This window comes from Octopus sinensis, linkage group LG16 (assembly GCF_006345805.1).
Source record: "Octopus sinensis linkage group LG16, ASM634580v1, whole genome shotgun sequence".
Classification (NCBI taxonomy): domain Eukaryota; kingdom Metazoa; phylum Mollusca; class Cephalopoda; order Octopoda; family Octopodidae; genus Octopus; species Octopus sinensis.
In genome coordinates, this window is record NC_043012.1 from 16,051,316 (window position 1) to 16,074,402 (window position 23,087).

General features: G+C 34.9%; 1 protein-coding gene across 11 annotated transcripts in view; it reads right to left on the reverse strand.

Annotated features, from left to right (window-relative positions):
• LOC115220511 (thyrotropin-releasing hormone receptor-like) overlaps positions 1 to 23,087 on the reverse strand; it is a 165,810-nt gene that overhangs the window by 112,571 nt on the left and 30,152 nt on the right. For 2 of the 11 annotated variants that reach the window (XM_036509914.1, XM_036509913.1), the window contains exon 2: positions 19,310 to 19,412. The exons of the other annotated variants lie outside the window; for them this stretch is intronic. The gene's annotated coding sequence lies outside the window, so the exon portion shown is untranslated. The remainder of the gene's footprint in view (positions 1 to 19,309; positions 19,413 to 23,087) is intronic. 11 annotated transcript variants of the gene reach the window in all.

Below are 23,087 nucleotides of genomic sequence, written 5' to 3' on the forward strand. Positions count from 1 at the left end.
TTGTTGAAGTTGTTATTTCTTTATTTAATTTGTTGAAGTTGTATAAACACACACGCACGCACGCACGCACACACACACACACATACACACACACACACACACACACACACACACACACACATACGCACGTATATGCTGTACTTATTCATTCCCAATACGTTCAGGCAGATTTGGACGAGAATATTTTAACCGCTGTTATATTTCGCCTTTGCAAAATACTTTCCTACTTCTGAACCAATTAATGTAAACAAATGGTGACTCCTGTAGAATTCCTTCCCTGAAAATTGCAGGTCTTGGGCTTACATTATATACAGTTATTAAAGTTGCAAACTGGCAGAAAATTTAGTGAGACGCAAAGTGCTTTGCGGAATATGCTCCGGTTCTTTGCATTCTGACCTCCGTTCGCGCCAATTGTTTCTTCTTCTTCTTCTTCTTCTCTTCTTCTTCTTCTTCTTCTTCTTCTTCTTCTTCTTCTTCTTCTTCTTCCTTTTCCTCTTCCAACTGCTTCTGCTTATTATCATTAAAATATTTTGGATTCTGGATGGTTAGAAACAGTAGAATATCTAGCCAAATATTAGGCAGCAATTAGTTACGTTTCTGTATGTTTTTTCTGCTAAAAACCGTTGGAATGTACTTTCTGTTTCATAAATCCTGAGTCCAAAGAGCATGGACACTAAAGTACTGAATCAAATACATACTCCATCTTCAATGTTAGCTTTTTACTTTTACACACAACACAATGTATAGCTGTAGTCGTCATAGTTCAGCACGCTTTTTCGGACGTAGTTCCTTAAATGATTGCGACCATAGGTCAAGCACAGTGGGAGGTTGGTCATTTAAATTTTGTGCATCATGGATAATTTCAGAAACATTTTGTCCTAGTACTACTATTAGGTTGTCTTGTCAGTATAGATTAAACTATACAGTTATGTCCATGCTGGAGCCACCATCAATCGAACCTGGCATGCATGCATACTGAGCAAATATCCCGTCCGGCAGGTATGCTACCAGAAAAGGAATATTATTATTTTTATTTATTTACATTATTTACATTTGAAGGATATATGTCTTCAACCTGCTTGTTGTTAACACAACGATTAGGCTGATATATTCTCAAGCTTTCATCAGTGTCCTGAGGAAATTTCGGACCTGGGTTCTCATTCCTAAGGTATTTTTCGATGTTATTATTATTATTATTATTATTATTATTATTATTATTATTATTATTATATTATTATTATTATTATCATTATTATCATTATTATTATTATTATTATTATCATTATCATTATTATTATTACATTATTTTTATTCAGGTCACTATCTGTAATCGAACTCGGAATCTTGGGGTTACCTGCCCGCGCTCTTAACCGCTACGCCATATGCCTGTGTGTTAACAAGCAAAGATTAGGACAAATATGTGTCAAATGTAAATAAAGTAAATAATGTACATAATTCCTCATCTCTTAAATATCGAACTGTAAATTTTTCTTATCAAGGCTACCAACTTAAAATGAAACGAATTATTTTACGTATCGGATGACGTTAATCTAAGGTATCATTCATTAATATTTTATGTCAGGCCGACCCTTCATAGTTACCACTGATAAATCACTCCGCTTGTATTCTTGCATTTTGTACATATGTAGTCTTTCCTGAAACGTCTCACCTTTCAAATCCGAAAATGGTTATATTATTTTAGTTATGGCATTGATTTTTTTTCCTGTTATCATAGTAAATCTCCCGCCGATGTACATCAGTAGAAGTTGCATCTTTGCTGAAATCAATACACTGGTGCTTTCAAACTACGTTTTGGTGTAATTTGAGAGGATAATACAAAAGTTATAGATGATTTAGTGATTTACTGCAAAACCCATGGCGGCCAAAATGATCAGAACGGTTGCTTTTACTCTGTGTTTTAGTATATTTAACCGGCGAACTCTAATGTTTTGAATTTGTTTACGTGACGGTCCGTTTACTAAACATTAGTAAGAATATTTGCAGTGTACTTTGTTAATATAATGCCACTTACTAATGTTTAGTAAACGAACCGTCACGTAAACAAATTCAAAATATTAGAGTTCGCCGGTTAAATATATTAAAACACGGAGTAAAAGCAACCGTTCTGATCATTTTGGCCGCCATGGGTTTTGCAGTAAATTACTAAATCATCTATAACTTTCGTATTATCCTCTCAAATTACACCAAAATCTCAGGCAATAACAAATAATATCGTATTTATTGTCTGTGAAAATTATAGAATATAAAACAACTTTGATAAAAAATTATATCTACTTTTCTGACGAAAATAATGCCGTTCTGAAAATTTTGGCCGCCACTGTATATATATATAATATATATATATATGTAAAGGTTCGAATGACCCGTCCTTGTTTTTGAATTGTCTATCATTGTTTTGTGTTCTTGTCCCATTTTGTATTTTACATATATATATATATATATATATATATATATATATAATATATATATATATATATATATATATATATATATCGGCGTACGTACACTTTGTTATCTTATATGTATGTAAGTAACGTTAAAGACTTTCTCAATTCCCGAGCGTTATATTAATACATCTGTTTGTTTTCTACACCACATGTCTTCGTCGTTTGTTTTTTTTTTGTGAATTTTCCTATATATAATATATATATATATATATATATATATATATATATATATATTCATGTGTGTAGAAAACAAACAGAGTATTAGTGTAACACTCGGGAAATGAGAAAGTTTTTAACCTTTCGAGCCTACGCTCTTCCACAGAAAGGAACACAAAAAGAACAAGGATATATATATATATATATATATATATATATATATACAACATGAATGTCTCCACGAAAAACATTACAAATAACAGTAAAAAGAAAGAACCTCAGAGAAATAAAGTGGAACATATAAACACTAGCCTACGCTCCCACCAAAGGAGAGCCGCATACACACCTCTAGTACATGGCAGTATCGCCGATGGGTAAATATATGCTTGTATGAAACTCTAAACACAGTATGAAATGGTAAATACGATCATAATAATAAATACTATAATAAAATAATAATAATATAATAAAATAATGATAATAATGATGATAATAATAATAATAATGATAATAATAATAATAATAATAATGATAATAATAATAATAAAATAATAATAATAATAATAATAATAATAATAATAAAATAATAATAATAATATTAATAATAATAATAATAAAAAACTGGTGAAACACAAACCACCTCCAGTGCTTGAAAACGACCACATTTCACTCCTCTGGAACTTCACCATTCAAACTGACAGAAAGATAGATGCAAATAGGTCAGACATCATATTGAAAGACTTCAGACAAAGAACATGCCTCCTCATTGATATGACTGTCCCAATCGATATAAACGTATCTGTCAAGACCTAGAAATAGAAATCAGCAAAATGTGGAACCTGAAGACTAAAACAATACCTGTTGTCATAGGTACCCTGGGAATGATAGCGAAAGGGGCTGACTGCTACCTAACTCAGATACCAGGAAACTCCAAAATGGTAGAAATTCAAAAGATAGTGCTCATGGGAACTGCTCATATCATACGCAAAATACTTTCTATGTAATCTCAAGGTTTAAAACAAACATAATTTTGGTTTTTTTTTTAGACATTCACTAGTACAACACCAAATAAAACCCAAATATATGGCACACTAGGCATAACAACAACGTGAACTTCCAACCTGTTGTCTCTTGAGGTCTCTGGGTGAGACTTGGAGCCAACTTGTACAAATATAAAGCAAAAGTCAAACATGGAATAATAATAATAATAATAATAATAATAACGAGAAAGCAACCATACTCTGAAATATGCCAATGCACACAGATAGAGAAATTAAGGCCAACAGACCAGATATACTTGTCAGAGATCATGAAGAAAAAAATGCTTTCTAATTGATGTATCAATACCAGCAGATGACGACGTGTCTCTAAAAGAAATGGAGAAACCTTCAAAATACAAAGACCTGGAAATAGAGGTAACCAGAATGTGGAATCTAAAAACAGAAACAATTCCTATCATAATAGGTGCATTAGGCATGATAAAGAAATATTCAGACAAATACATAACAAAAACACCAGGACTTACAAACACATATAACGCAGAAAATTGCATTACTAGGCACTGCGCACATCCTACGCAGAACACTTTCCATACAGTAACCATCAGAGCAGCACAACAAATCACAGCACATACCCAAGGCATACAGAGCTGCGTTCGGTAGGGAAGTGAAAGCACGCTATAAAAATATACTACTGAATAATAATAATAATACCCCACCAACCCTTACATATTTAAGATTATATGAAATACAAGACAAAAGTCGAAATAAACATCATTTAACAATACCACACAGTAGTAGCAGTTAATAACGACGATGATGACAGTTATACTGTCACCATCGTTACGAAGAAGAAGAAGAAGAAGAAGAAGAAGAAGAAGAAGAAGAAGAAGAAGAAGAAGAAGAAGAAGAAATGGTACACTGGAAGATGTAATGGACGAATACAGGAAGGCTAAGATCCTCTGTTAGAGCACCGAAGGCCAAATATATGACCTTTAGGAGGAACAAACATGAGTGCCTAATAATCGACGTGTCAGCGCCAGGGGAGCAAATATTATCATGGAAGAAGTATAAAAGATTAATAAACATAGAGACTTGAGAATTGAGATCGCCAAGATGTGGCAGCTACCAGGGTCAAACATAAGGTTTGTCCCTGTTATCATTAGAGCATTGGCTTTAATACCACCCAACCTGAAAAATATCTGGTATCTTTAGAAATGCAATCTAGGTGTATTGCAATGCAACTTTTGTTCCTTAAGTCTTTGAACAATCCACTACATTGATTCCACATAAATTTCCATTAGGTAATTATCGCAGAGTACAAGTTGAGAGGGGAAAACTATGACAATTATCTTTATCTTAGACTTTATCAACAAACTATAGATTTTAACACTACTGAACAATTATGATATTTTGGCTAATTATATTTATTTCAATTTATCTCATCATATTCTATTGCAATTAATTTTAACTAGTAAATACTACGGGATTGTCTCCTGAACTTTTCTAAATCAGGATTAATAATTAAGCTAATGGTTATTTCTCTTTGTCACAGATGGAATTTTAATTAATTAAGCATTTATTGATTTAATACACTAAGTACCTTAGCACCGGATTTACCACTTGGTTTTCGTAAATGTGTCTTGTTGGGTGTATCCGCTGCTAAATGGTTGTTTCAAATTTAGATGAGGTCTGAAATTGGACGGATGAAAATAGCAGCCATTGTGTGGGTATTGAGTGCAAAGTTGTTCTCAGTTGGATTAAAGCACTTCTGTCGGTGCACTAACTTACTCTACTTCCACTCGTAAATATTACCATTTCAACTTAATAAATACTCTTTCACAAGCAAATAATCCTATTTAAACTTAATATGTGGTAAAAAAAAATAACAGTCTAAGAAAAACAACAGAAACAAAAGAACGAAAACGAATACATGAGAAATGCACCGATATGAATAACTATATCAGCCTTAAACAATGTGTCAAGATCTATATGTCAGTCTGTATGTCTGTTTGTCTGAAGCTATATCTACACAGTTACACACACACACACAAACACATACTGAATAAGTAATGTTTTAAATTACCTCTTTTTTAGATTGATGAATCGATAGGAGCTGTAGCTATTTTATTTCATTATTCAGTCTCAATAAAACTTTACTCTATTAATTGTATCGTGTACTTTCTTTCTATGAAATATCACCTGTATATATGTATGTGTATATATATATATATATATATATATATATATATATTATATATATTATATATATACAACTTATAAATAAGGGCAAACGAAAAAATTTTCGGCATATTTAGAAATTCTTTCGTTTACCCTTATTTCTAAGTTGTTTATAATTTTAACATTTAAAGGTATTTTTTACATTGATAAAATATTTTGTCGAAAAAATTTTATCCTACATTAAATATATATAAATATAAATATATATATATATATAATATATATATATATTATATATATATATATATATATATATACGGGGGACTGTCTTGGGTCCGCTACTCTTCATAATCTACATAAACGACCTTTCCAGTGTCGTACATTACTGCAAAGTGAAAATATTTGCTGATGACACTAAGCTCCAGCAAATCGTCAATGAAGAAGCAGACCGAACTCAACTCCAGTCTGATCTATATGCTGTGAGTCAGACAGAAACAAAATGCAACTGAACGAGGGAAAATTTGAGCTGATGCATTTTGGAAGAAATTCCTCACTAAAACAGCCATACTCTCTTCCTTCAGGGGAACCGCTCACAGCCTCTAACAATATCAGAGATCTGGGTGTAATTGTTGATGACGATCTCAGTTGGAGTGCACACATCAACAAGAAGGTCGATATAGCTCGTAGGATGAGTTCCTGGATCTTAAGAACTTTCCGGTCCAGAGAACAAGGTGTCATCATACCACTTTTCTCCTCCTTTGTACGGCCACACCTCGAATACTGCTGCCCACTGTGATCTCCCCATACAAGACAAAACATCTCGAGGATTGAATCACCCCAGAGAGTACTCACTAAACGAATTGAAGGCATGGCTGCTCTCGATTATTGAGATCGCCTTAAAGCCTTGAAACTCTACTCTCTCCAGCGTCGCCGTGAGCGGTACATCATTTGTACGATGTGGAGAATATACTGCCAACTTTGCCCAAACGACCTGAACATTAGCCTCAAGGTTCATCCAAGACTGGGACCACGGGCTATACGTCCCCTGCCCAATTCAAGATCACAGCATACATGTACACTACAACATAATTTCTTTTCCTCAACAGGCCCTGCCCTATTTAACATTGTCCCGAAAGAGATCAAAGAGGAACAGGATCCCATCAACTTTAAACGGAGTCTGGATAGATTCCTTCAAGGAATACCAGATAAGCCACCCATAATTAGATACAACTCACCCAACAAAAACTCACTACTTGAATGGACCATAAACAAAACTTGACTTAAACAGGATTCAAATAATCCTATCAGGTGGTGCTATTAAGTTAGACATGGCCTGGACCAATCATTGGTCGAAACATATCTAAGTTTATCTAAGTTTTATATATATATATATATATATATGTGTGTGTGTGTGTATGTATGTATATATGTAAATATAATATGTGACAATTATTCAGTAGACATGATAAAATTCCGAGTTTCGGATGCCAGGGTGGAAATCCACGCCGGCATCTCTTCAGTTATTCGCCCATCGGAAAAAATGCTATGTATTGATTGGCGTTAAGAATAGAATCAAATTCCATGGCCGAAGTGCAGTTTGAACTACATCATTCAGAACTAGTTTATCGGTTCTAGTCAGCTCTTCTGTTTTAAATTTCTAAGTGACTCACTTGAGGTAAATCCACTTCAATACGGACATGCTGCTTCCACACATTCCTAAAAGAAGTTTTGTAGATCAAATTTATTGATGAAAATGATGGATTAAAGAAGGTGGCTTTAGAGATGTAATAACGTTATTTCGATCGTTTTGTTGTAATTGACACAAGAAGTATACTTCGTTTACATTTCCTACTTACAGAGGTACTATTGATATAGGCACATCAAACTGGAAGGAAAGCAGATATATATCACCATTAAAAAAAATATTTGTAGAAAAAGAATATTGTCTTATTAGCTTTCCATCTAGATAAATATTTATGTATCGCTGTTACACAGATTTTGCTTATATCATGCCTAATTTAAGGATAAAAACAAGTTTACGAAATAACTGCAATTTCGAAAATTTTTATTATAAAAGCTTAAAGAAAAATTTGATTGTGTGCAACCTAAAATACTTTCTCCCCCTCTTTCTTTCTCTACAGCGAGAAAAATAAATATTGTAATATTTTTGATAGCCTTAAATGGAAACAGAAATTTTGTCGAAAGCACAAGTGGACAGTAATGATAAACTGATCGGCTTTCGATGTTATAAACATCAAATTCTTCAAATTTAATAAATGAAAATCGTTTTCCTTCAGCAGTTCACACTCTCTAGTTCTATGGATCGTGAGTCGATTTTTACAATAATGAAAGAAGATAAACATGGGAAAACGTCAATTGAATAACCAAATGGAATTCGAAACACAAAATGAATAATTGAGGTAGATACAAGTTAATTTAACGGGCAAAGTTTTCGATTGGTAATTCGTGACTAAAATGAGAAAGGTGAATGATATGAATAAAGTTACGAAGGCTCAATAATACTAGCACTGGGAATATTAATACAATTGCTTAAATATCTCTGAACATCGTATTGTTGATGAATTGATAATACAAGAAAACACAGAATAAATATCCGACGCCATGATGAAAGGAAAATGCGGGTTATTAATAAAAAAAATGAAAGAACTCTCTAAATTATGATTAAATATATAAAGCGGAAATAAATATCGGATTGGAAACGCTGTTGCTTTAGGAGTGACACAGAAGATTTAATTAGGGATAAATTATCACTAACTGACGTCTGCATATGATGGAACGACAGTGACAAATATTACACTCTGAACAAAAGTACTTCCAAGAACTAATCTGATTGATGCAAAAGCACCTGACACAACTTATCATCAGGATTGGAACAGTGAAATTTGTAGTCAATATAAGAAAAGAAAAATGTTTTCAGCATATACTGCAAAAGTTATACCAAAATGGTTTTAAAATGTTGTTTAAAATTCATTTGCTAAAATATCAAATTTCGGAACGATGAAATGAAATAGATAATGTACTTTCACCAATTTCTACCAACATTAAATTAATAAAAAAAAATTATATAGAAAATAGAAGTCAACTTGAAATATATAATGTTAAACAATAAAGGTAAATGCAACGACAGAACACTAACATGAGACAAATCAAAATGAATGTGATCGAACTCGAACGAGACATGTCATATCAACACAGCACAATATATAGCGAAATGTTTATATTCTTTTGTTGCTTAATAAACGCTTCAAGATTGTGGGAATAATGGTACTATCACACCAGAAACCTAATTCTATTGCTCCGCTAGAGATAAGTTGTAATGTTAAACCGGGAAAAGGGACTTATACACAGTCAAGAGATGAACAAATATATTCTGCAAAAGCACGCCTTAACGATTCCACCATTCCAGTGTAGTAGACCTATTTGATTTATCATTCCAGGTGAATAATATATATATATATTATGTTGTGTCTGGGGAGAGTAATTTTTTTTGTGCCTTATAATTTAACAAACTCACCGGTAAACTTTCCACCTCTTATTTTTATTTTCCTAAAATTTTCGTTGCGTGTTGCAACCTTTTGTATTAAACACTTGTATTTCTTCTGTTCGTCCGGGCTGACCTGTCCCATTTCGCTGGTGACACCAGTCACAGACGCAAAGTTAACTCTGTTATTACTATTTTGCGGGTTCGTTTCCTTTTGCCTTTCTTCTAAGGATATATCATCCCTTTACCTCGTTTCGCCACTTGGGAGGGCGGGAAACATTTTCTAATATAGTCCGTCTAAAAGGATTGCCTGCATCTCGTTTTCCAGTTTGGTATCCATGTGTAAAAATTTTACACAAAAAGAGAAAAAATAAAATAATTCGCCCCTTAACGGGGAATTAAAAAGACGCAGAAAACAGTAAAAGGTTGTAACAAATCAACAATTGGTAACAATTAAAATAACAAAGTAGTTCAATGAGGCAAAATTACACCCACTTTAAAAGCAGTAAAAAGAAGAAAAAGCGTATCATCCCTTCCATTTTACACTTCATAGTCAGTTATGACACTTTTGCATAATATCAGTGGTATATATATTATACGTATATATATATATATATATATATATATATATATATATATATATATATTTGTATACATGTATAATGTATGTAGATGGGCGTGTATATGTATTTCTGTCTGTATGTGTGTGCATGTACTTCTGTGTGTCTGTGTGTACTGTCCAGGACTATTCTGCTGGTTCGCATCCACACTAATAAATGCCACCAGTGTAACCTCTGTGATAGTCTATTCTTGACTAGGTCAACCGTAATTTTCAATAAAATATGAACAAACCAGTGACTAAAATGGTGGACACTTCTGGCTAAACGTCATTAGAGACACATGCTTAGGAAAAATGCAACTAAACATACTAGAATAGAAATAATGAATTATATTTATTCTTTCTCTTCGAAGGTGTATATCATGTAAGTTTCATTTAAAGGAAAGCACTTTCTTTCATTTCACAATATGCGTTTGCAATTTTATGCCTTATAAGAAAGATGTTGGAGTAAAACAAATATTTTTAGTATCGTACAAAATGATTCAAAAACACGAAAAATGCACGATTTTGGTTTTCTTTAAGTATCATTCTGCACTTCAAATTATTTTCAGCTGTAAATTGATTATTTTCTCTTTTCTTTTCCTAGTTTAATTAGATAATAGAAAACCGAGTAAATAAATATTTAAATGTCAGAATTTTAAAATTTATGCAATATGAAGTACTGTCTCGGCATTTCTCAAAAACTTCACGGTTACCACCATGGGGTTCATCTAATTCCTCAGTGTACTAATCAACGTCAGTCTGGAATGTAGTTCCAAAATTATAACCAGTAAATCGAAACATCTATATCCACTTTAATGTTGACTGTTATGCCGTTTCTAATCTAATTCATTGGTTTGATAACCAGAGTTTTCAATGGTAGAACAGAAATAATAATTGCTATTCTCCAGTAACCTCGTTGAGATTTCTCTCTGTTTTGTTCTTCTGTGATATTTTCCAATTTTCCTTCGTAGTTATACTTCACTTTTTAATCAATCAATCAATGGAAAGTTTTCCATATTATTTTTTCTCTATGATTTACAGTCGTTCAGTCAATAACTTTTTATTGCCAATTCTCATACTTATGTAACTTTTCAGTTTTGTGATAATACCGTTGGCACCTTGAACCCATGCTGATAATAGTGAACATTTTAATGGAAACATATCCAGCTGCTTATTCATGCATATTCAAAGAATTTGTCTATGAGTATCGCGGAGAAGCGCTGTGAATAGGGTTTCTTCAATTCTTTGTATTTAATATGTGACTATGATATTTCTCGTTGTTGAAATTCTTTCTCGTTGTGATACAGACAGCGTGTGAGTATAAGATAATCTGCTATATAGATTAAATTAACTTTCTTTTATTGTTTTATTTGTTTCAGTCATTTGACTGCGGCCATGCTGGAGCAGCGCCTTTAGTCAAACAAATCGACCATAGGACTTATTCTTTGTAAGCCTAGTACTTATTCTATCGGTTCTTTTACCGAATCGTTAAGTTACGGGGACTTAAACACACCGACATCTGTTGTCAAGCGCTGGTGGGAGGACAAACACAGACATACAAACATGCATATATATATATAGATATAAATACGACAGGTTTCTTTCAGTTTTCGTCTACCAAATCCACTCACAAGGATTTGGTCGACCCCAGGCTATAGTAAGACGCATTCTCAAGGAGTTAAAAGAATTTAAGTTGTAGAATGTCATTATAGGCACAGTTTTTGCATTCGCATTCAGACTTTTTTCGTGAAAACTTAGGTCAAGTGAGTGAGGAACATGGTGAGAGAGTCCATCAGGATATTACTACAATGAAGAAAAGATATCAAGGAAGATAGGGCACTGCAATGATGGGGGATTATATATGGTCATTGGTGCGTACAGATATAGGATCACAGTAGGAGAGCACGATATTCGATGCATTTCTAGTAAAATCTTATAATTTCATCATAGTTTTGCTTACATTTCTCAGTTTAAAAATTAATATGGGGATAAAATATTTTTAGTTTGTATTAATGTACACAGTGAATAAGTTGAATAAAGTACTATCGCAGATAAATTTTGTTCCTATTCTCTAGAAAACCGCAATTATCTCCAAAAATATCGATACTATGCAATTTTCAAGGGTAGTTTTGAAATCAGGAGAAAACATTACTTTAGTTATATTAAAAAACATTTGAGATGCAAAACTTGTGTTACCCTGTGCTCTAAGAAAGCCAATGACATGATTTCACACTCATGGATAAGTGAATGCTTGAGAATATTCATTATTACAGTCAATTAACACACTAACACAGTCAGTTAGCTATAACATGAAGGAATGGACATTAGATCTTTACTCAAACGATAGAGAATTACGGGAAGTTAATATCAAGAGAGGTATTTTGCAGGGCAACTCGTTATCTCCTATAATATTTATCTTATACTTAAACCCACCTCAGTTTAGTATTAAGAAAAGCAAAGCAGGATATCAGTTGAGAGATAATAGAGGAAAAAATAACTATTTGCTCTACATGGATGATATCAGGCTTTTTAGTAAGAATAAAAGTGATAGATTACTTTATACAAAATCTTTGTCACTTCATAGTTTAGTATTTAATGTATAGCTTTGTTCTTTTGTATGGATTTCAGTTTATTGTGTTTAGTTTCGTAGTTCTATTTTGCTATCAGGCTGGTTATTTCCGTTGCAATCAAATTGATTATTTCCTTGTGGGATCTGTTTCCAGGATGTGACAAAAATTATCAACAGGCAGGCCAAAGTGTTATAACGTTTTGCGATATTATGCTTTCAATTCAAATTCTACCAAGGTCAACTTACCACTTAATTTCTTCTTCTTCCAATCAGGACTCACGCCATTAGCCACAAAGAATAATCTCTAATTCGAGCCTACTCTAAGCTACTAAGAATGCGTGCGGCAACTTGAAGATCTACCCACCACACGCGATAGACTGGCGGTTGTACGGGCGCGAAAGCTACGTTGTTATCCTCATTCCGTAAACGGTGGCTTTTAACAGGTGGAGAGCTGAACCATCTTGGGGTACAGAGGATTCGCAATCTAGACTGGGGTCTGAAGATTTTACCACACCATAGTGGGTTACACCATAGTTCCTCTGTTTTGTGGCAGAAGTAGGAAGAAAGAGTGAGAGAAAGCTGTGATGAAAGAGTACAGCGGGGTTCAACACCTCTCCCCACCGGAGCCTCGTGGAGCTTAGGTGTTTTTGCTCAATAAACACTCACAATACCCGGTCTGGGAATCAAAACCGCGTTCTTACGACCGCTAGTCCGCTACCCTAAACACTGGGCAGTTGCGCCTCCACTGCAGCTGTAGTTGTAGTATTTGTCTGCGAGCTGGCAGATTTTACGGCATTTGTTCTAATTCAGAGGCCTTTAATTTGGTCGGATAACACACCTCACTATTTTCTCTGGCTCTTTACTTCCTGACTTCAAATATTATCGAGATCAAGTTAGCATTTCATCTCACCGGGATCGATACAATAAAACCAAGTATTGGAATTGATGGTATCGACTATTTCTTCTCTTCAGAATTACCGGCCTTCTGCCAAAATCAGAGATCATTATTAAGGGGATTGATATATTGTGCAACTTTTGGATACAACATCTGGATACAACTAAAGGGTACATGTTTTGTATAATCACTCACGTCTGTTGTCTTTCTCTCTGTTGGAATTTTGGAGTCAAGAACGCTCACTATCATATTCGGTTACGAGGTTGCAAGACGAATGAATAATACCACTATCAACTTCATTAGAGTAAATTACTCCCAATTCCCTTTGTTCTAATAAGACGGCTACTCAGAGTGGCTGTAAAAAGCATTGTCTGCACGAAAACGACAACAGCAGCAATATAAAAACAATAATAGCATTGATAACATGAACGGAAGTAATAGTAAGGGCAATGTTTAACAACAAGGATGCCACCACAAGCATCAGTGGTACTAGCAGTAATAACAACAACAACAACAAAAACTGCGAAAGAAACTAGAATGACAGCAGCATCAGTGACAGCAGTAATACCAACAACAACAACACCAATAGTAACAATAACAATTTTTTTAAATCACAGAAATTAACCATCTCCTCAATGATATAGAAGTGGGTGTTACGGTTGAGGGCAAAAAGCTGAGATACCTCCTGTGTGGTGTTGAAAACCACATAGAGTCTCTCTATCCTTTAGCAGAAAACGGGGAGACCGAAACGGCGGCCAACACTATAGTCACAATAGCAAGAGCAGCATACAGCAGTAATAACAACAACAACAGCAGGGAAGAAACCGAGAACATCGGCAAAAACATCTGAGCTATGATACAAACAGTTGCAGTTGCAGTAATTTTTACGTGTTTCAGTTATTAGACTGGCCAAGCTAGAGCGCCACCTTCAAGAGATTTTAGTCGGATGAATCGATTGCAGAACATTATTTTTAAAGCCAGGGACTTATTCTATCGATATCTTTTGCTGAAATGCTAGGTTACGAGAATGTAAAAACAACTACACCGGTTATCAAACGGTGGTGGAGGACAAACACACACACACATATACATACATATATATACATATATATGTATGTGTATATATACATATATATATATATATATCACCGTGACCGACCAGGCTATCTGATGTTGCTACATATCGCTGGTCACAATGCGCTTCGCATTGTTTTAGCCTTCAAATGACTCCACCCCGCTGATTAAGCGAGCAGGACAACAGAAGAAAGAGTGAGAGAAAGTTCGAGCGAAAGAGTACAGCAGGGTTCACCACCACCCCCTGCAGGAGTCTCGTGGTGCTTTAGGTGTTTTCGCTCAATAAACACTCACAACACCCGGTCTGGGAATCGAAACCGCGATCGTACGACCGCGAGTCCGCTGCCCTAACCGCTGGGCCATTGCGCCTCCACACACACACATATATATATATAGATATATGTAGAGAGAGAGAGAGAGAGAGTGTGTGTGAGAGAGAGAGAGAGTGATAGAGAGAGTAAGTGAGAGAGAGAGAGAGAGTGAGAGAGAGTGTGTGAGAGAGAGAGAGAGTGTGTGAGAGAGTAAGTGTGAGAGAGAGAGAGAGAGAGAGAGAGAGAGAGAGAGATACACGTCGATCTTCTTTCAGGTTTCGCCTACGAAATCCACTCACAAAACTATGGTTGGACTGAATCTGGAAACATGTGTTTGGAAAGCAAGTTTCTTACAGCCATTTCTGTATCTATGCTTAACTTATCTTTACACTTTATCTTGTGAAGGCGCGCGGCTTAGTGGTTAGGGCATTCGGCTCCCGATTGTAAGGTCGTGAGTTCGATTCCTTGCGACGCGTTGTGTCCTTGAGCAAGACAGTTTATTTCACGTTGCTCCAGTCCACTCAGCTGGCAAAAATGAGTTGTACTTGTATTTCAAAGGGGCCAGCCTTGTCACACTCTGTGTCACGCTGAATTTCCCTGAGAACTACGTTAGGGGTACATGTATCTGTGAATTGCTCAGTCACTTGCACCTTAATTTCACGAGCAGGCTGTTCCGTTGAACGTATGAGCTGGGACGCTCTGCACCATTACTTAACGTAACTTTACACCCTTACTTCATCTGCCGAATTGGGCCTTTCGGTACGTCCATTTATATTTACTAAAATAAGGTTTAGTCATGTAAATTCAATTACTGATATGTTCGCACATAAAAATTACTTGCTGTGACTAATAATTAAAGTACATAAGTAATCTTTGTTTTTCAGTTTGCGTAAGGGCACTTTTAATATTTTCCACCCCTATTTCTAACCCCCTATAATTACTACAGTGCATTTGTAAGTTTGTGTATATGCATGTGTGGGCGTTTTTGTGTTGTTACTATTTTATTATGGTTTGTAATTTATTGTATATTTTTAGATACTGTATTCTACTTATTTTTATTAGTTTACAAATTTTTGGCTTTTACTAAAATATATTTAAATATATTATTACTATTATTGTTATTATTATTATTATTATTATTATTATTATTATTATTGTCGAAGTTATTGACATACGGATCCTATCATCCTGAGATGAACGATAGTATTAAGTATTGCATTTTATTTTAAGTCCAAGATATACACAAAGACTCGATTCTTTGCAAACTGTAAGAATCTATTCTTATTCAGTTATTGATTCCATTTAGAATGCACTCTAGGCGAAATCTCGATATACCATTTTCCATTTTCCCCAATTTACATAAGGATATTGACAATATGATTCAAAAGCTAGTAAAAAAAAATCCCACATGTAGTCAGTTGTACACGAAGAAAAATAATCCCAATCATAAGAAACACGACTTTGTAATCTAAAAAAGCATATAACCACTATAGCTTGCAATAAAAACAACCTGTCATAAATCAAAAACTGTCAATCATAAAAAGTCTATGCGTACATTTACAACCAATGTAATGGCATAGTGATATTTGAACTCAGCATTTACCCTTCACAATGTTCTCATTTCCTTTTTAATTATTTAAATTGTGACGACATCGTGAGAGTGGTGGGAGGGGGGAAGCATATACCTCCGTCTAATCTGTTTTACGTGATTTAATCAAGTTTGTGTATATTAATTTCTTTACTACCCAATTATATTGACCCCAGTGCGTAACTGGTACTTTATTTATCGACCTCCGAAAGGATGAAAGGCAAAGTCGACCTCGGCGGAATTTGAACTCAGAACGTAACGACAGACGAAATACCTATTTCTTTACTACCCACAAGGGGCTAAACACAGAGGGAACAAACAATGATAGACGAAGGGATTAAGCCGATTACATCTACCCCCAGTGCATAACTGGTACTTAATTTATCGACCCCGAAAGGATGAAAGGCAAACTCGACCTGGGCGGAATTTGAACTCGGAACGTAACGACATACGAAATACGGCTACGCATTTCGCCCGGCGCGCTAACGTTTCTGCCAGCTCGCCGCCGCATTTGTGAATATTCTGAGTTTGAATCTCTCACCAATTAGTTCGCTTTTCAGCTAGAATAAGATATAGATCATTGATGTACCAGGTTCCATTCAAAATTTATTTATTTTAGCTGGTAAGATATTATTTTGATGCCAATAAAATAAGTACTGTTATACTGCCCTACACATCCTTTACACCTCCAAATCCTTTATCTTCTATCTTTTTGCTTCTCAATCTTTTGGGATTAAAGTGTAGTTTTCTGTTTGACAAATGTTTCTGATTTAGGAACAAGACCAGCACATTTTATAGGTTCGAGCTTTGTCGATATCATTGTCCTCAGTACTTGACAGTTTATTTTGTCGACCTTAGAGAGATGAAAATCAAATTTAACCTCAGTGCGATGTGAACTCAGATCGTAGCAGTTAGTGCAAAGCATTGTTCCCGACACTAACGAATCTATCAGCTCGTTCTTTTCCTTTGCCTAATAATGTTTCCTAATTTAGGCATAAGTCTAGCAAATTTGAGACGAGGTGGTAAGTTGGTACCATCGAGTCCGCTATTTGGCTGATACTATATTTTATTGATTGCGGGAGCGTTAAAGACGAAGCTTGATTAGCCAGGATTAGAACTCAGAACATAGAGTCAGAAGAAATACAACGCTTCTCTTCAAACGACGTAAAGATTCGACCGGTTTGCTGTCTTCTGCTTAAAAATACTCCCCGATTTAGGATCAAGGCCAGGTTGGTATATAGATTTATAAATAATGATCTTTCATATTTACGTATTTATAATAGAGTCTTTTTAATATCAAATATGACAATTGTTCAACACCTCACCAAATTCCTATACTGAGTGATGGCAGGAAATTTAATATACGAAATTAGCAGCTGATTCTACTACGATGTATATATATATATAAAATTTTAGCGAAGCAATTCTCGACTACCACAACTTTTGTATGGTCATCTTTTACAGCTGCATTTCTGGTTTTTATTGTTGTTGTTGCTGTTGTTCTGGTTGCCCATAATTTCCTATCACGGCTGTCATATCAGTTGTATTACTATTTTGAGATAGGAAGAAGGAGCACCGATTCAAGAACAAAATAAATTGAAAGAACAAAATTGAAGATATCACTTTCAACACCTAATGATGGTGAAATTTCTTGCATGCATAACATCTAAATCTGTTATGTATGGAGAGGTGGTATACAGGGGTTGTGTCAAGTATAAACACAGCGGTTAGATGTTTAGTGTGATTATAACAACACTCGAACTTATATATGCCGTTTTGTCGCATATGTCATAGTGATGGATGAAAGGCAGGAAATTCTTATTTCGGTGCTAACCTCATTCAAACTTTCAATATAGCTTATTTAGTGTTAAAAGTGGGAATGAAATAAGGAAAAAATATAACTGTAGCGTGTTAGACTTCTGAGAACTATTTACATACCTTGTGTGAACTTTATATAACAGAAAACAAATGTAGACTCTTCAGAAATGAAAGCTGACGGCTACGAGTCAGGAAATACAATTTTTATCTAAATTACCTAAAATTCTGAAAATGTGTCTCGGTCAGATGGACTTGCGAGAAATGTTTTAAATATATGGTAATATCCAACAGAACTGGAATTTATTGTAACAAGTTTTTGTTTTATATACTGAACCTCAGCAGCAGACATATGTAATTCAGGTATTCACAATCTCTAAGTAGACAGGTTAACTTTCAGAGAATGACATACTACTAAAATATTGTTTGAGACATCTTCCAAATTAAGTTAAGTGGGGTATAAATATCATGAGAAAATAAGAAGAAAGCCTTATAATTTCTTGTGAGTTGTCTGGTGGACACGGCTCAATGATCTAACGACATTCTCATAATAAATCTTCAACAAATACTTCACTCGATACTTGGTGTAGAAGCTGATGCAAAGTCACCACCACTACCTGGGCACTCGACCAAGTGAAATACTGACCATACTTCCGGTAGTTGATATCACTTTATTTTGAACTTGCACTGTACCGTAAATCCTCGAGTATGAATCTAACATTCTCATCACCCACTGATTGAACGATTTTCATATGCCTCCGATGAATACTTCAGTAAATTTGAGTTTTGCAATGTATTTACATTAAGTATGATATACAGCAGATATGTGTGTTTATATATATATACATATATATATATATATATATATATATATATATATATATATATATATATATAATATATATATATATAGATATATATATATTTCATCATATCAAAGGAAATGGAAATTAATTAAAATGTTCACTTCCGGTGACCTAACGTGTAAGAATTTAGTCCAAAAGACTATGTATTAGTCATAAAATACAGTGTACATTTAAACACATGGGGTATCCACTCGTGAGATTCAGCACGCTAGAAAGAACAGCTAGGTTCTATAACCACAAAATTAGGGATAAAATTCGACAGGAACGAAATGAAAAAATAAATACCTTTTACCATCTAGTTTCCTGTACCAATTGGTTTCTGGTTTTAGTTTAGCAAGTAATTCAATAGCATATACTCGCTAGGTGAAATCGTCTTCAGCAGGAACACCTAGGGTTAAATATATAAACACGAAGCGATCAAACTATGTGCCTCTTATTTATACATCCTATTTTTTTCAAAATCTACTGCGCAGACGCAGCCCTTCGCCAGTAATAAAAAAATGCCAACTTTTAAAAACCGAAAATTATCCAAAAACTTACAATACTTAATTATATCAAAGGGAAATGGAAATTAATTAAAATTTTCACTTCTAGTGGCCTAACGTGTACGAATTTAGTCCAATTTACCCTGTTCTCGTTCTGTTAACGGATAGGCGTTCAGGCGAGTATACTGGCATTGTGTAGGGAAATGCAGCTGATGAAGACTGATCAAATTTACGTAGTCAAACGTATTTAAAGAGTCAGAAACCGGTCCTGCATTATCCGATTTTAGGTTGTCCATTTATCGAATGTTCTTCCTAGAGTTAAGACAAATTTTTCATGTTTGTTGCACACACATGTCTTTGCTAGTAAATACGCTGTGAAGCAATACAATAGCGTCGTATTTGTATCCATTACTATTTTCCAGTAAATATTGGTGCCTTGTTGTACCACTTATCTATTTTTATATGTATACATACATACATACATACATACATACATACATACATACATACACATATATATATGTATATATATATGTATATAAGTATATATCTGTCCCTTTCTCTTCTCTTTTGTCCTCACGTGACCAGCCACCGACTACTGCCTTTTCGCATCCAGCAGTCATTGTGGCAAGACACATTTGTTTGTTTCTCTGTGGCCTTAAGGCACTCTTCTATAGCCGCCAGCTCAAAACTTAACTCGTCCTGTCGAAAAGACGCTTGTCCTGACGTCCTGGTTTTGTTGTTATCCTTACCATTATTGTTTTTACGTATTTTGTATTCTTATTCGTGCTATCATTATTGCTTTTACGTACTTTTGTATTTTTATTCGTGTAACTTCGTCCGTTTTCCGTCCCTGTGTTGTATACATTCGAGGCTTTCTTCCAAGGAATCTAATGCGCCTGGCTCAGATTTCCCTTGGGAGCTGCCCAGATCGGAGCAATCTCAAGATTAATCAGCCGAAATTGCGAAGATGATCCGGTTCTTGACTGAAGATTGAGGGCTTCGAATGTCCCGTCCGTGTTTTTTGTGTCGTCTTCTAAATGTTTCACGTTCTTGTCCCAGTTTTTTTTTGCTTTTACATATATATATATATATATATATATATATATATATATATATATTCCACAGATTGCACTTGCAACAGGATAACCAATTACTAACAAAAGGGTATCGTCAAATGATTCCTTTTGTTACCAACAGATGCTAAGACCAGAACAAGCAAATCAATTACACATGTTAAATAATCTTTATTTCCGTTTACATAGTTTCTACGTTATCTCAATAACCAGCTATAGCTATTTCACATATACTTCTCTACAACAACCAAGTTTCATTAGAAAATAAAAATAGTTTCACACTTTCAATTTGAACCAAAATTACCAAGTGTTGCATTACAAGATATTCTATCTACCAAATAAACAATGTTTTTAACACAACACCTCATTTTACAACTAAAATAATCTCAGCAACTAGGTTGGTTCGCACAATTTTGAGGTCATTTTCGGACAATATTTCGATTTGCTTCTAGTGCTTCACTTTCGTCCGTAGAATTCTATTCAGACAAACATTTATACATATTATTTCCCGCTCTTATTTGGAACAATGTAGGTGTTCTAATACCCAAGTCATAATTAGTGACATTTATAGATTTCCTTGTAAAACATAGCATGCGGTCATGCTCGAGCATTGCCTTTAGTCGAAGAAATCGACCCGAGGGCTTATTTTTGGAATTCTAGTACTTGTTCTCTCGGTATATATATGTACACACACACGCGCGCGCGCGTACGCACGCACACACACACGCGTACAAACACACACACAGAAGAAAAAACTCGCCCACACACATATATATACTGTTCATTTCATAAGAATTTACAAACTTCGAGACATGAGAGGAATCATTTAAAAATGATGGAACTCGGGAATTCGAAAAAGATAAAGCTTTAAATAATAGCATGCAAATAACAACATGCTCTACCATGATGCTAAATAAATGGCAAAAATTCTGAAGATTGTCGTATCACTGATGTTAATGTTAAGATGTTTGAAGGAACTCGACTCACAACATATTTTCTCTGACATAACATACACTACCACACATTTCTTCGCTGTGATAAACGAAGCCAAACTTTACACTGCAGCATTCCCTGACAAATTCTGTGCTAGAGTCTTGAACCAATGTAAGCACGAACTTGCACCGCCTCTAACCAACCTCTAATGAAAATCTGTAGATCCACGCTATGCGCCCAAATATATTTTATACGTATTTTTTTACTGCACACAAGGGGCTACACACAGATGGGACAAACAAGGATAGACAAACGGATTAAGTAGATTACATCGACCCCAGTGCATAGCAGGTACTTTATTTATCGACCCCGAAAGGATGAAAGGCAAACTCGACCTCGGCGGAATGTGAACTCAGAACGTAACGGCAGACGATATACGGCTACGCATTTCGCCCGGCGTGCTAACGCTTCTGCTAGTTCGCCGCCCTAAATATATTTTATACCAATCTGTCATCAAAGTCTTGAAAAATGGAAAGCGGTCACTCGCAGTTAATTTCGCTCGATCTCACTGATCTCACATACCATCAACATTCTTGAAGAGTGGTGCGATAAAAAATAATTGTTTCCTGTAGAGTAAGAATCTCCTAAATTCTAACAAGGATGGTTTTCGTAACGGCAGACACTTCCTAACAAAGTGTCTATATCACTGAGTATATTCTTAAAATTTTGCGAACAGGCTCGAGATTTGTGTTATATATCTTGACTTCAGCAAAGATTCCGTAAAGTTATCCTGCTGTGAAAATCGTCCAAAATCTGGATCCATAGTGAACTGTTGTACTGGATCAAGTATTTCTTGGTGAACAAAATCTTGCACGCTGTGATCGATGGAATCCACTCAAGCACAACAAATGCCACCTGGGGTGTTACAGGAAACTGCTGTGGGACCAGTTCGCTTCATTGTCTATATAATCGGCATCTTAAATGTCAAGCATAGGAAAATAAATGAATCCAAGATTCAAAAAATCTGACAAATACCCAGTCTGATTGGCATTCAATAGGTCAATGACAGGACAAAAGCAACATGCTGTTAAATGAAGGGAAGTTAGAACTCATGCATTTCAGAGAATGTACAAGCAAATGACATTTCAGATTATGATTATTGAGATCTCCTTAAGCATTTTCTTCAACGCTGCGTGAACGTTTCATGATTTTCAGAATTTGGAAATGTTTACCACCAGCAACGACGTAAGCGCCAAGTTCTCAATTAATCCAAGGCTAGAGCTCCTACACAATTCAAGCTCACAAAACAAAACCTCATTGCAACTCAATTTGTTTTATTCATCAAACATTGCTCTGTTTCATAACATCTCAAAACAAAACGAAGAAAAAGATTCCATTGCCATCAAATCATATCTGGACAGATTTCTTCAAGGTATATTAGACAAGCAACCTATACTTGAATGCATCTCAGTCAACAATAACTACCTCCTTCGATAGGCTAAGATATCACAAAACTGTTTAAAAGTCACTAAACAGATTCTATCAGGTATATATGACATGGCATGAAGT